Genomic DNA, 9669 nt, shown 5'->3' with positions numbered 1-9669 from the left:
TAAATAAATAGACTGTTTTGCGGAATGAAGGCATTTCACGGGAAGAGCAACATGGCTCGTCGGTTGTAAGAACGGGCTGCCGTGACCAGGAAGAAAGCAATGACACTCCAGCTTACGAGCCCCACCATCGCCTGGGCTCTCCCTCGGCGCGACAGTCCTCCCGGCATTGTGCTTTGGGTGCCACAGAAGTGCTCCTGCGTACTCCCCCCCCCCCCCCCGCCCGATTATAAAGACAGGTACTCAAGGGTAGAGAACTGATGAAGTGAATCACTTCACTGCTTCCTTAAGGATGTTCTTGCGTGAAACTGGCCTGCGTTTTAATGCAGGTGTGTGATGGTGAAGGACACGGTGAGTCCTCGCACACTCCGGGGCCACTTTTGTGACCTGCGTAAGATGCCAGCAGCTTCCCCCCACCAGTGCAGGTGTCAACAGGAGGGAAAACGCCAATAATGTCCTAGCCTTATTATGTAAATATTTCTTTACCTTGAGGAGCTTCTGGAAGAATCTGGGAGACCCCTGCTCCCTCCCCCCGCCCCGGGGTGCAGACCACACTAGGAGCCCTGCTGAGCAAGGGGAGAAACGCCCAACCTGGCTGAGAAGATAGACCATAAACAGACACAACCACCCTATGACGTGAGGAGGGCAGGATGCAGGTGTGGCAGAGAGCGGCCTGCTCTGCGCTGTGGGAAATGGCAACGGTTTCACGGTGTAGAAAACTTCTGAAATGGGTCTTGAGGGTTGAGTAGGAGTTCATCCAGAAAGATAAGGTGGGTCTTTATGTTCCTTGTTTTAGAGGGTAGGTCCTAGGAGGGCAAGACTTTAGAAACAGGCACACACACAAAAGTAAACAAACCGGAGAGTTCGTATGACTATTCATACATGAAAACACTGGCCACCATCATGGAGCACCTGCTGTATACCTCACCCTTGACATCTATTATCATATTTCATTCTCTCCAAAAAAAAACTATGACATGCATGGAAGTATTCTCTTGGGTTCAGAGCGGTCGGGTAACTTCCTCAAGGTCATGCAGCAAATTCACAGAGGAAATCAAGATTCAGCCAGAGGTCCTGCCTCCAAAGGACACGTGTCCTTCCTACTTCCTCCCCAGAGCCCAGAGGAAGAGCAGTGGCCTGGGCCACCACTGCCCCGAGTTTCTGTTCTTCCCTTCCATTGACCAAAAAAGGTCCAGCCCCTCACACTCGGCATCCAAGGCTTCCCAGCCAGCTCCACCTGCCTTTCTATCCGCACTGGGACCCTTCCCTTCTATCCAGACTTGGTTATGGCCTTTGCCAACAGGAGTCCCTTCCCCCTTTGTCCTTCCATCTTGCTCTAATACATAATGGAATACATAATATTCCATCTTGGTTGGGATCCACCAATCTTTTTAGGCCCAGACACCCTCCTCCCTAACCCTCTGCGTCTCCTGGTTGTGTTGATGTCATGTGTCATGGTCTGCCTACAGCAAGTGACCAGCTTCTTTATCCCAAAACCCACTGACCCCGTCACTAGACTGTAGGTTCTCTGGTGGCTGGGGGCACATCGATCTGAGAATATATTACCTCTTGGTTCTTGCCTTTGCCCTTTGAGCCTCAGTTTTCCCCTCTGTAAAATGGGGAGAGTAGCCCCCGAGCTCATGGGGTTGTGGTGAGGATGAAATGCATTAGCACACATCGGGTAACTAGAAGGCTGCCTGACCCACACATAAGCTCTCAGTCCCTGCGAGCTGCTTCCGTTGCTATTATCACCACAATAATTACTGTTGTTAGATGTCATTAAGGGGCAGGGGTGAGCGCATCTCTGCCCCCGTCGGTTTCCTGGCCCACTTTCTCAGAATCAGGGCAGGCTGGTAGCACCGTGCGTTTTAAGCTGACCGCAAAGCGTGACAATATGTTCAGATATTTATGACTTGGGTTTTCCTGCAGGGAGTTCTATTCCTGGGGGCTTATTCCTGCCGGGCCTCTGTTCTGTTCCTTGGCCTGCCCAGCCTCCGCGGGCCTGACAAGGCGGAAAATAACTGAGCCAGGCGCAGCCGCCGAGCCCTGGGGAAGGCCCGGGGCGCTCGGAGCCCTGATTAAAAATGCAGTGGGGTTGGCTGGTGTCAGCTGGGCCTCCTTCCATTCTCAATTCCACGCAACCACCCTCGCGGGCTCCTCGGATGAGGCAGCACATTCAAGCCCGCTGGGCACCTGCAAACAGACAAGGGATCGGAGCATTACACTTTGATCCCCGCAGCTGTCACTGCGGTGAGAGGCGCACAAGCTCTCCTGTGCCCGCGCGGGCGCCTGGGGCTGGCTGGCGGCTGTCAGCGCCCGGGATGGCTGTGGAGGTGACTGAACAAAGCGCCTCACGGGGAAGCTGTGTCTGGTTCCTCCGTGCTGGGTGCGCCCAGCTCCCGGCATTGAAGGCACCTCCAGGGCCTCGGTCCCCTTGGCGCTCCGGTCCGTTTCCAACACGCTTCCGGCCCGCAGGTAACTCCACTGGAGACGTGAGCAACTCCGTGGAAAGGGGGCATCACTCCCAACGTGTTTCATCATCTTTCTTTTCCTTTGTTTTCTCTTTTAAATATATTTTTATTGATTTCAGAGAGGAAGGGAGAGAGAGAGGTAGAAACATCAATGATGAGAGAGAATCATTGATCGGCTGCCTCCTGCATGCCCCCCACACTGGGGATGGAGCCCGCAACCCGGACATGTGCCCTGACCGGGAATTGAACCGTGACCTCCTGGTTCATAGGTCGACGCTCAACCACTGAGCCACACCGGCCGGGATTGTTTCATCATCTTTCTAAGGTTGGTACAGAGGTTCTGCCCAATGGCACAGAAGGGGACAATGTCTGTGGTCCATCCGGGCTCAGCTATAGGTCGACGCTCAACCACTGAGCCATGCTGGCCGGGATTGTTTCATCATCTTTCTAGGGTTGGTACAGAGGTTCTGCCTGATTCCACGGAAGGGAACAATGTCGGTGGTCCGTCCGGGCTCAGCCGCGGTCGCCATGGCGACGGTGCCAGCACGTTCCATGCCAGCCCGAGGGCAGTGCATACGCACGGCCAGGTTCTTGCTGAGCCCGGCCTCTAGCGGCTCTGGAATCTATTTTAGGGACGAGGACACGGCGGCTCGCAGGGGTGCGTCAGCTGTGAGGGACAACCCCCTGGAGCCAGTGCCCACACACTTCCCGCCCACTCACCTCCTGGGACATCGGTTCCCCAGGAGGGAAGCATCTGTCCAGCGTGCACAGTGGGCAGGCTGGTCACTGTCAGTGAGAGGAAGGGGTGAAGGTCCGAGACCAAAAAGATTTGGGGACGGGACTCAATGAGGGGAGAATGGCCGCAAACAAGAAGGCAGGCGCCCAGGGGTGGGAACAGGGGAGGTGGGGGAGGCAGGTTGGTCCCACCATCATGCCCGTTCTCCCGCCCCCGATTCCAGATCATCCCAAACATCGGGGCTTGGTTCAATCACACCATCCACAGCCGGCTGCCGCCCACAGGGCCCTGACGCCCGCTAGCACCTCGGGCCGGTGCCTCTCCCTCTGCCTCCCGCGTGGACCGTCCGGCTGCGGTCGTCTCGTCTCAAGTGTCCTCAGACAGAGACCCCCAGCAGAGAGGGGCTCCATCAGACAGGAGCCGCTAAGAGGGAAGCCACTGTCCCTCTCATTCCTGTTCCCCCTCCCAGAACCCGGAAGACGGGCAAAAACAAACACGTGCTCAGGTGGTACGGAACCGCGCCGGCTTACAGAGAAACAGAGGCGCTCCTGTAAATTAGGTCCGTGGATCCGGGGACGGATCTGCACCCCCAGATCGCTACCACACCCCAAATCAAAGGCAAATAAATGGGGATTGATTTAAGCAGGGGAGGGAGGGAAGAGAGGGGAATGGGGGGGGGAGGGAAGGGGAAGATGATGAGGGGGAGGAGGGAAGAGGAGGTGAGAAAAGGGAAGAGGGGAGAAGGGAGGAGGAGGAAGAAGATGAGGAGGGGGGAGATTTTGCTCTGGAATGGGACACAGCTTAGAATTGAAATGGGTACAAAATCAGATTAGAGGCAGAAATAGCATCTTTTCTCAAGCGTGAATTCTCTTTTGCTAACCTAGAAAGAGACTTTCCTAGCAGCGAAGCTCCCCCTCTGTGCCTGCCGCACGAAAATGTAGGTGTAATTGACCCTATCGGGCGTGAAAACCTAACCAGCTGTAGCATGAACCACATTCAAGGGCCTCCAAGCGAACAGCTCACATCCAGGGGGCCTGGCGCCCACCAGTCAACGATCATCGATCATCGAATGTAACCGCCCCCATGAACGTCGGATCCGGCAGCTGATCTCAACACCGGCAGGTGTCAGACCTGCCCTCACCACGGTGCTCGTATTCGGTTACTTTGGCCTGCGTTCTGAATAACGAGCCACCTGGGTGACCCAGGCACCCCTGGTGTTTGTCCCTGACTAGGCCCTCCCCTGAGCGTTCATACATGTACCATGATCAGGTTCGACCAAACGCGGATCTGCAGCATATGTGGCATGTCTTGTCCTTGTCTTTCTCTGTCACTTATCGTGGTTCTGAATGATGTGTTTTGGGGTTTGCCTATTTTGTGTTTGTTCAATTAAAATTACTGCTGTCCTTGCGGGCCATAATCACTTCGATTTTGTTCACCAGAGTTCTCCATCCTATATAATAAAAGGGTAATATGCAAATCAACCAAATGGCAGAACGACCGGTTGCTATGGCGCACACTGACCACCAGGGGGCAGATGCTCAACGCAGGAGCTGCCCCCTGGTGGTCAGTGTGCTCCCAGAGGGGGAGCGTCGCTCAGCCAAAAGCTGGGCTCACAGCTGGTGAGCACAGCAGCAGTCCACGGCAGTGCTAAGGATGTCTGACTGCAGCTTAGGCCCACTCCCCGTGGTGAGTGGGCCTAAGCCGTCAGTTGGACATCCCCCAAGGACTCCTGGACTGCCATGGGCACAGGTTGGGCTGAGGGACCCCACCCCCACACCCTGAGTGCATGAATGTCGTGCACCAGGCCTCTAGTGTGTATATAATATGTAACCTGACGCTACTATAATGCATGGTGCATGGTAGGTGCTTGTCAAATATTTATTGAATGGCTATATGGATGAATGAATAAATGAATGAATGGATGGATGGATGTATGAATGGATGAATGAATGAATGAATAAATGAATGGATGAATGAATGGATGAATGAATGAATGAATATATGAATGAATGGATGAATGAATGAATGAATGAATGAATATATGAATGAATGGATGAATGAATGAATGAGGCTGGATTAAATGCCTCTTAGCTCCTTAGCTCCTTTGGCCAGGAGGAGTCTCAGGCTCCCTATGACCAGAGGGCCTTGGCTGCCTGCCCCCAAGGGGTCAGCACTGTATGAACTGCTGGTCGTGCCAACATGGTGTTGGGACCCCAGATCTGACCTCCAAGTGTGGCTGCAGGTCCTCCATTGGGTGCAGTGAGGATCAAGGGTGCCTGGTCAGGGGGCGCTCAGACTGGGCCTGGAGGACGGCCCATCATGGGGCCCAACTCAGGAAGGGCATCCCGGCTCCAGCAGGGCAGCCTGCACTCCACGCACGGAGGGCAGCAGGAGAGCCTGGCAGCAGCAGGGAAGTGCCTCTCCCCCAGGTGGGACCCCGAGGTCAGGGGGACGCACTTGGGCGGTGGGCCACACATACGTGCCGAGTCCGGGCGCTCGGCTCTATCCTGAAAGGCCCGTCCTTCAACGCAGGCGCAGCCGGTACCGGGCGAAGAGCGGCTGGAGGGGACCTCGGGGGTGCCGGTGGGAGCACAGCCCATCCGCTGGGCCCACTTCCGGAATGGCTTCCCAGCGGCTCCCCGAGCCCCCCGCCCCCCGGCCCTCTGCTCAGTCCACGGAGGCCACACCTCTGAGCATCTCCACTGAGCGCGTGGCATCTCCTCCCTGGGCGTGGCGGCCCCTTGTTACTGAGCTCTTGACCCAAACGCCGCCTCCCATCAGAGGCCTTCCCTGGCCCCCGAACCCCAATGATTCTGATCCTGATTTTGCTTGTTGGCAGCTTGCTGGCTTGTGAGCTGCACGAACTGAGACTGTGGCGCCTTTGACCGAGCCTCTCGGCCCAGGCGGCATAGGGCGGCGACACAGGGAGGCACTGAGCAAACGTCTGTGAGTGATCACCTGAGGGGTGACTGCGTGCATGAGCTCAGAGAAGCAGCCAGGACCGGCTCAGCTGCCCAGGCCAGGCCTGCGGGTCGTGAGACCAGCCCCAGCCCCCTGGGGCGAGGCTGACGCTCTCCGGAGAGTCTCCGTGTGGGCGTGGGTGCTGGGTCCGGGGGAGGACGGCACTGCTGGTTTGTATTTTTATTGAGCACAGACTCTATGGCAGCCTTTGTTCGCTCTGCAGCCTCCCTGAGTGGTTGCCATGGTGATGCCCATTTCACAGATAAGGAGACAGACTTGGGGGGGGGGGGGGAAGTTGTCCCAGGTCCCTGGGATCTGAAGTCACAGACCGCATCCCATGGCCCCGAAGACACAGCGCTGAGGCCTCTGTCCCTGGTCCCCGCACTTGCCCAGGTCGGGTGCAAGGCCTAGCCCGGTGGGGACAATGCAGAACACAGCGCCCCCTGGATGCAGCTGCTCCTGCCTTCCCCCCAGTGGCTCCCACAGCCAAGGGCGGGGACAGGCGCCAGGCTGAGCCTACCCTCCCGCACTCAGGGACACCCTGGTGGTGAGCCCTGCCACAGGGTATTAAAATCAAAATTCCTGAATTAAGGGTTATTAAAATTCCTCAGGTTTTGAGGATTTCTTAAAATTCCTTTGGTGGCGGGGGGTCGGGGGGGGGGTGGCAATGGTATGTGGGGTTAGTGCTGGTGTCTGAGCTCAGGGGAGACGCTGGGTTGGGGTGGTTCGGGCAGATGAACGCTGGCTAGGTGGGCGGGCCTCCCAGGGCTGCTCCAGTTTGGAGCCATTTCCCTTCCAAATTGTGACTCCCCGGCCCGCCAGCCTGGAGCCCGGGCCCAGCCGGGCCCAGAGGGCACTGGGGCGGGCAGGTGCCAGCTCAGCACTCTGGAATTTTCCCATTTAAAGCCCAAAGTTCATGCCCTTTCTCTCATCCATTCGTTCCTGGCGACTGCACATTCCCCGCCTCCCACCCACACCCACGGCCATTCCCGTGGCGCAGGCCTCGCGAGGCTCCCTCGTCCAGGTCTCTCTGTGGGATCGCTGGCAAGGACAAAGCCATTAGGAGCAGGATTCGGGGACTCGCTCTTTCATTTCACGGCCGGGGGTTGTCAGGACAGGGCAGAGGGAACTGCCAAGGATTCGGAGAGCGGCCGTGAATCTGGGGCAGAGCTGCGAGAACAAGGGCGCGCTTCAGCCGAGCGGGCGGGAGGCGGCGCGAGGTGTGGGCAGCCGCTTGGATGAGAAAGTTCTCTCGAAAGCCTTTGACTCCGATCCCCTGCTCATTTTAAAAGATCGACTCAGCAATTTCCCACCCTCCCCAATAAAGCACTTCCGATGGCGGGAAGGAGAAGGAGACGTGGTCCCCCGGGAGGGGACAAGGAGCAGCGGATCACAGGCTGTGACACTGGGGTCATAAATTTGAGGGAGAGTCGTTGTATTTCCAAATCGCCTTTGCCAACTCGGATCACAGCACCGGGCTGAGGCACGCTGTCAGCGTGAAAAGACCTGAAGCCGACCCCGAACGCAGCAGAGCTGCTGTGTGGCTGTGGGTGACGGGCTCTCCCTCTCTGAACTCCGCAAAAATCATCCCGAATATCCTTCCCCACCTTTATGCTCCTTGGCTTTTGCCAAGCCCCTCGAGAATCTTCGAGTTACTGGGGTCTCTGGTCTCTTGGGCGGAGCTCAGATGGGCCTGGGTGAGAGGACTGGCCTGCGACCTCCCAGGGGCCGAGGGACAGAATGGAGTCAGAAAGGGCAGCCTCCATTTCCCCGTCACCTCCACCAACAGTCCCCAGTTAGACATGTTCAGGCCAGCTAACACGAGAATAACGGGGTAAACTTGCATTGGGGCCTTATGCTTTCTAGAACGTTCTCAAATAATCCTCTTTCAAACGCATTGCTCTCTACCACCCTTTAAAAGTGAGGTCCTCCTATCTGCTCCATTTTACAGATAAGAAAAGTGAGGCTCACATGCCCAAAGGCTGACCACATCTGAGCAGAACCCCCTGCCCCTTGGCCTGCTCCGGGCTTACGCAAGGGGTGCTGTCAGAGGAGAAGCTCATGATGGGGAAGAGGAGTCAGCCGCACCTCACCCCATCTTTCCCTCCTGTTTCCCTCGCAGCCTTCCGTTGCCACCCAACTGGCAGCGTCAGTCGCAGGCTCTCCGTCTCAAGCAGCAGAAACCTCTGGGTGATTTAAGCGGAGAGGGAATGTATGGAGAGCGGACAGGGCAGCTCACAGAGGAGACGGAAGGCTGGAGAACGGGCTTGGGAAGCCGGCCAGAGGAGAGAGAGGTTGCACAGCCGGAATCACAGTCCAAACTCTTGCTACAGAACCAGCCCAGCAGTGTCACGTGAACCGCCCCGGGCCCCGCAGCTGTGGCCCTGCCTCCGCTGGCCTTGGCTGTGAGCCCGCACCTCGGCCGCGAGGGAAGCAGGAACAGTAGGGGTCTGGCATTTTCATGTAGGTCTCAGAAAGTGGAGAATACGCCCCAAAAAGGAAGGACATGGAGATGCCAGGCACCCAGATAGATGGTGAATGGGTACTATCAGCCGGGTTGGGCTAGGGAATGCTGTGGTAACAAAAACTCCTAAGTCTGACTGGCTTAAAATCAGTGGAGGTGTATGTCTTAGTCACTCTACGTGTCCATCAGGGTTGGCTAGGGGATCGGATCCCGGTCACCCTGAACCCGGACCTCAGGCGGAAGGAGCAGCCACCATCTCAAATACTGCCCAACGTCACCGCGGCAGAGGAGAGAGACCTGCGGCAGCAGATCCAGGCTGGAGTCCAGGAGTGACATGTCCGGGCTCAGAGGCTGCAACGAGTCACATGGCCCTGCCTCGTGCCCGGAGGCAGAGAGCTGGGAGAACCTGCCAACCAAAGGCCTCTGGGGAGGGGTGGAAGCAGAAGGCACCAGCGTGGAGGCCGGAGACCCGAGTTCCTTTCCGTGGCTGAGCCGCTGGGATCTGTCCATTCCTCTAGCACCCCTAGGGGCTGGAGGAAACCCCACTTTGGGGTGTGGTCACAGCAGGCAGTTCGCTGCTCAAACTGCAGGTGGCAGCAGCCAGTGACCAGAAAGCAGCCCACCCACCGGGGAGGGACCGGAGGGGCCAGGAGTGGTCAGAGCCAGGAGCTGAGCATAGCCTCCTGGACCTCCAGAGTTGAAGGAGGGCTGACCGAAGCTGTCTAAAAAGAGACACACAGTGGCATCAGTGGACTTGTAGTCATTCCAAGACATGATCCAAAGGGATAGGGCCTGGGAGAAGGAAACGGATTCATTCATGCTTCCAGGCAATCATTCATTCATTGGTTTTTACATTACAGATGATGTGGGTTTGCTGGTGGAAGGTGGTCTGGACTATATCAGTCAGGATGGGCTGGGTTATGCTGCAGTAACAAACAGTTCCAAAATCTCAGTGGCTTAAAATAGCCAAGGCTTACTTCTCTCTCTTGCTCCATGTCCATGCGGAGCCCGCTGGGGCCTCTGCTCTGTGTCTCCTAACT

General features: G+C 56.9%; 1 long non-coding RNA gene across 1 annotated transcript; it reads left to right on the top strand.

The window, feature by feature from the left end:
• Positions 1-1907: 1907 nt before the first annotated feature.
• On the top strand, positions 1908-4621 carry LOC106728352. Its single transcript, XR_001364646.1, has 2 exons — positions 1908-2330; positions 4089-4621. It is a non-coding gene; the product is annotated as an uncharacterized LOC106728352 (long non-coding RNA).
• The last annotated feature ends 5048 nt before the right edge of the window (positions 4622-9669 follow it).

The sequence above is a fragment of the Myotis brandtii genome, unplaced genomic scaffold (assembly GCF_000412655.1).
Source record: "Myotis brandtii unplaced genomic scaffold, ASM41265v1 scaffold6, whole genome shotgun sequence".
Classification (NCBI taxonomy): domain Eukaryota; kingdom Metazoa; phylum Chordata; class Mammalia; order Chiroptera; family Vespertilionidae; genus Myotis; species Myotis brandtii.
This window is presented reverse-complemented; position numbering and strand designations above follow the sequence as displayed.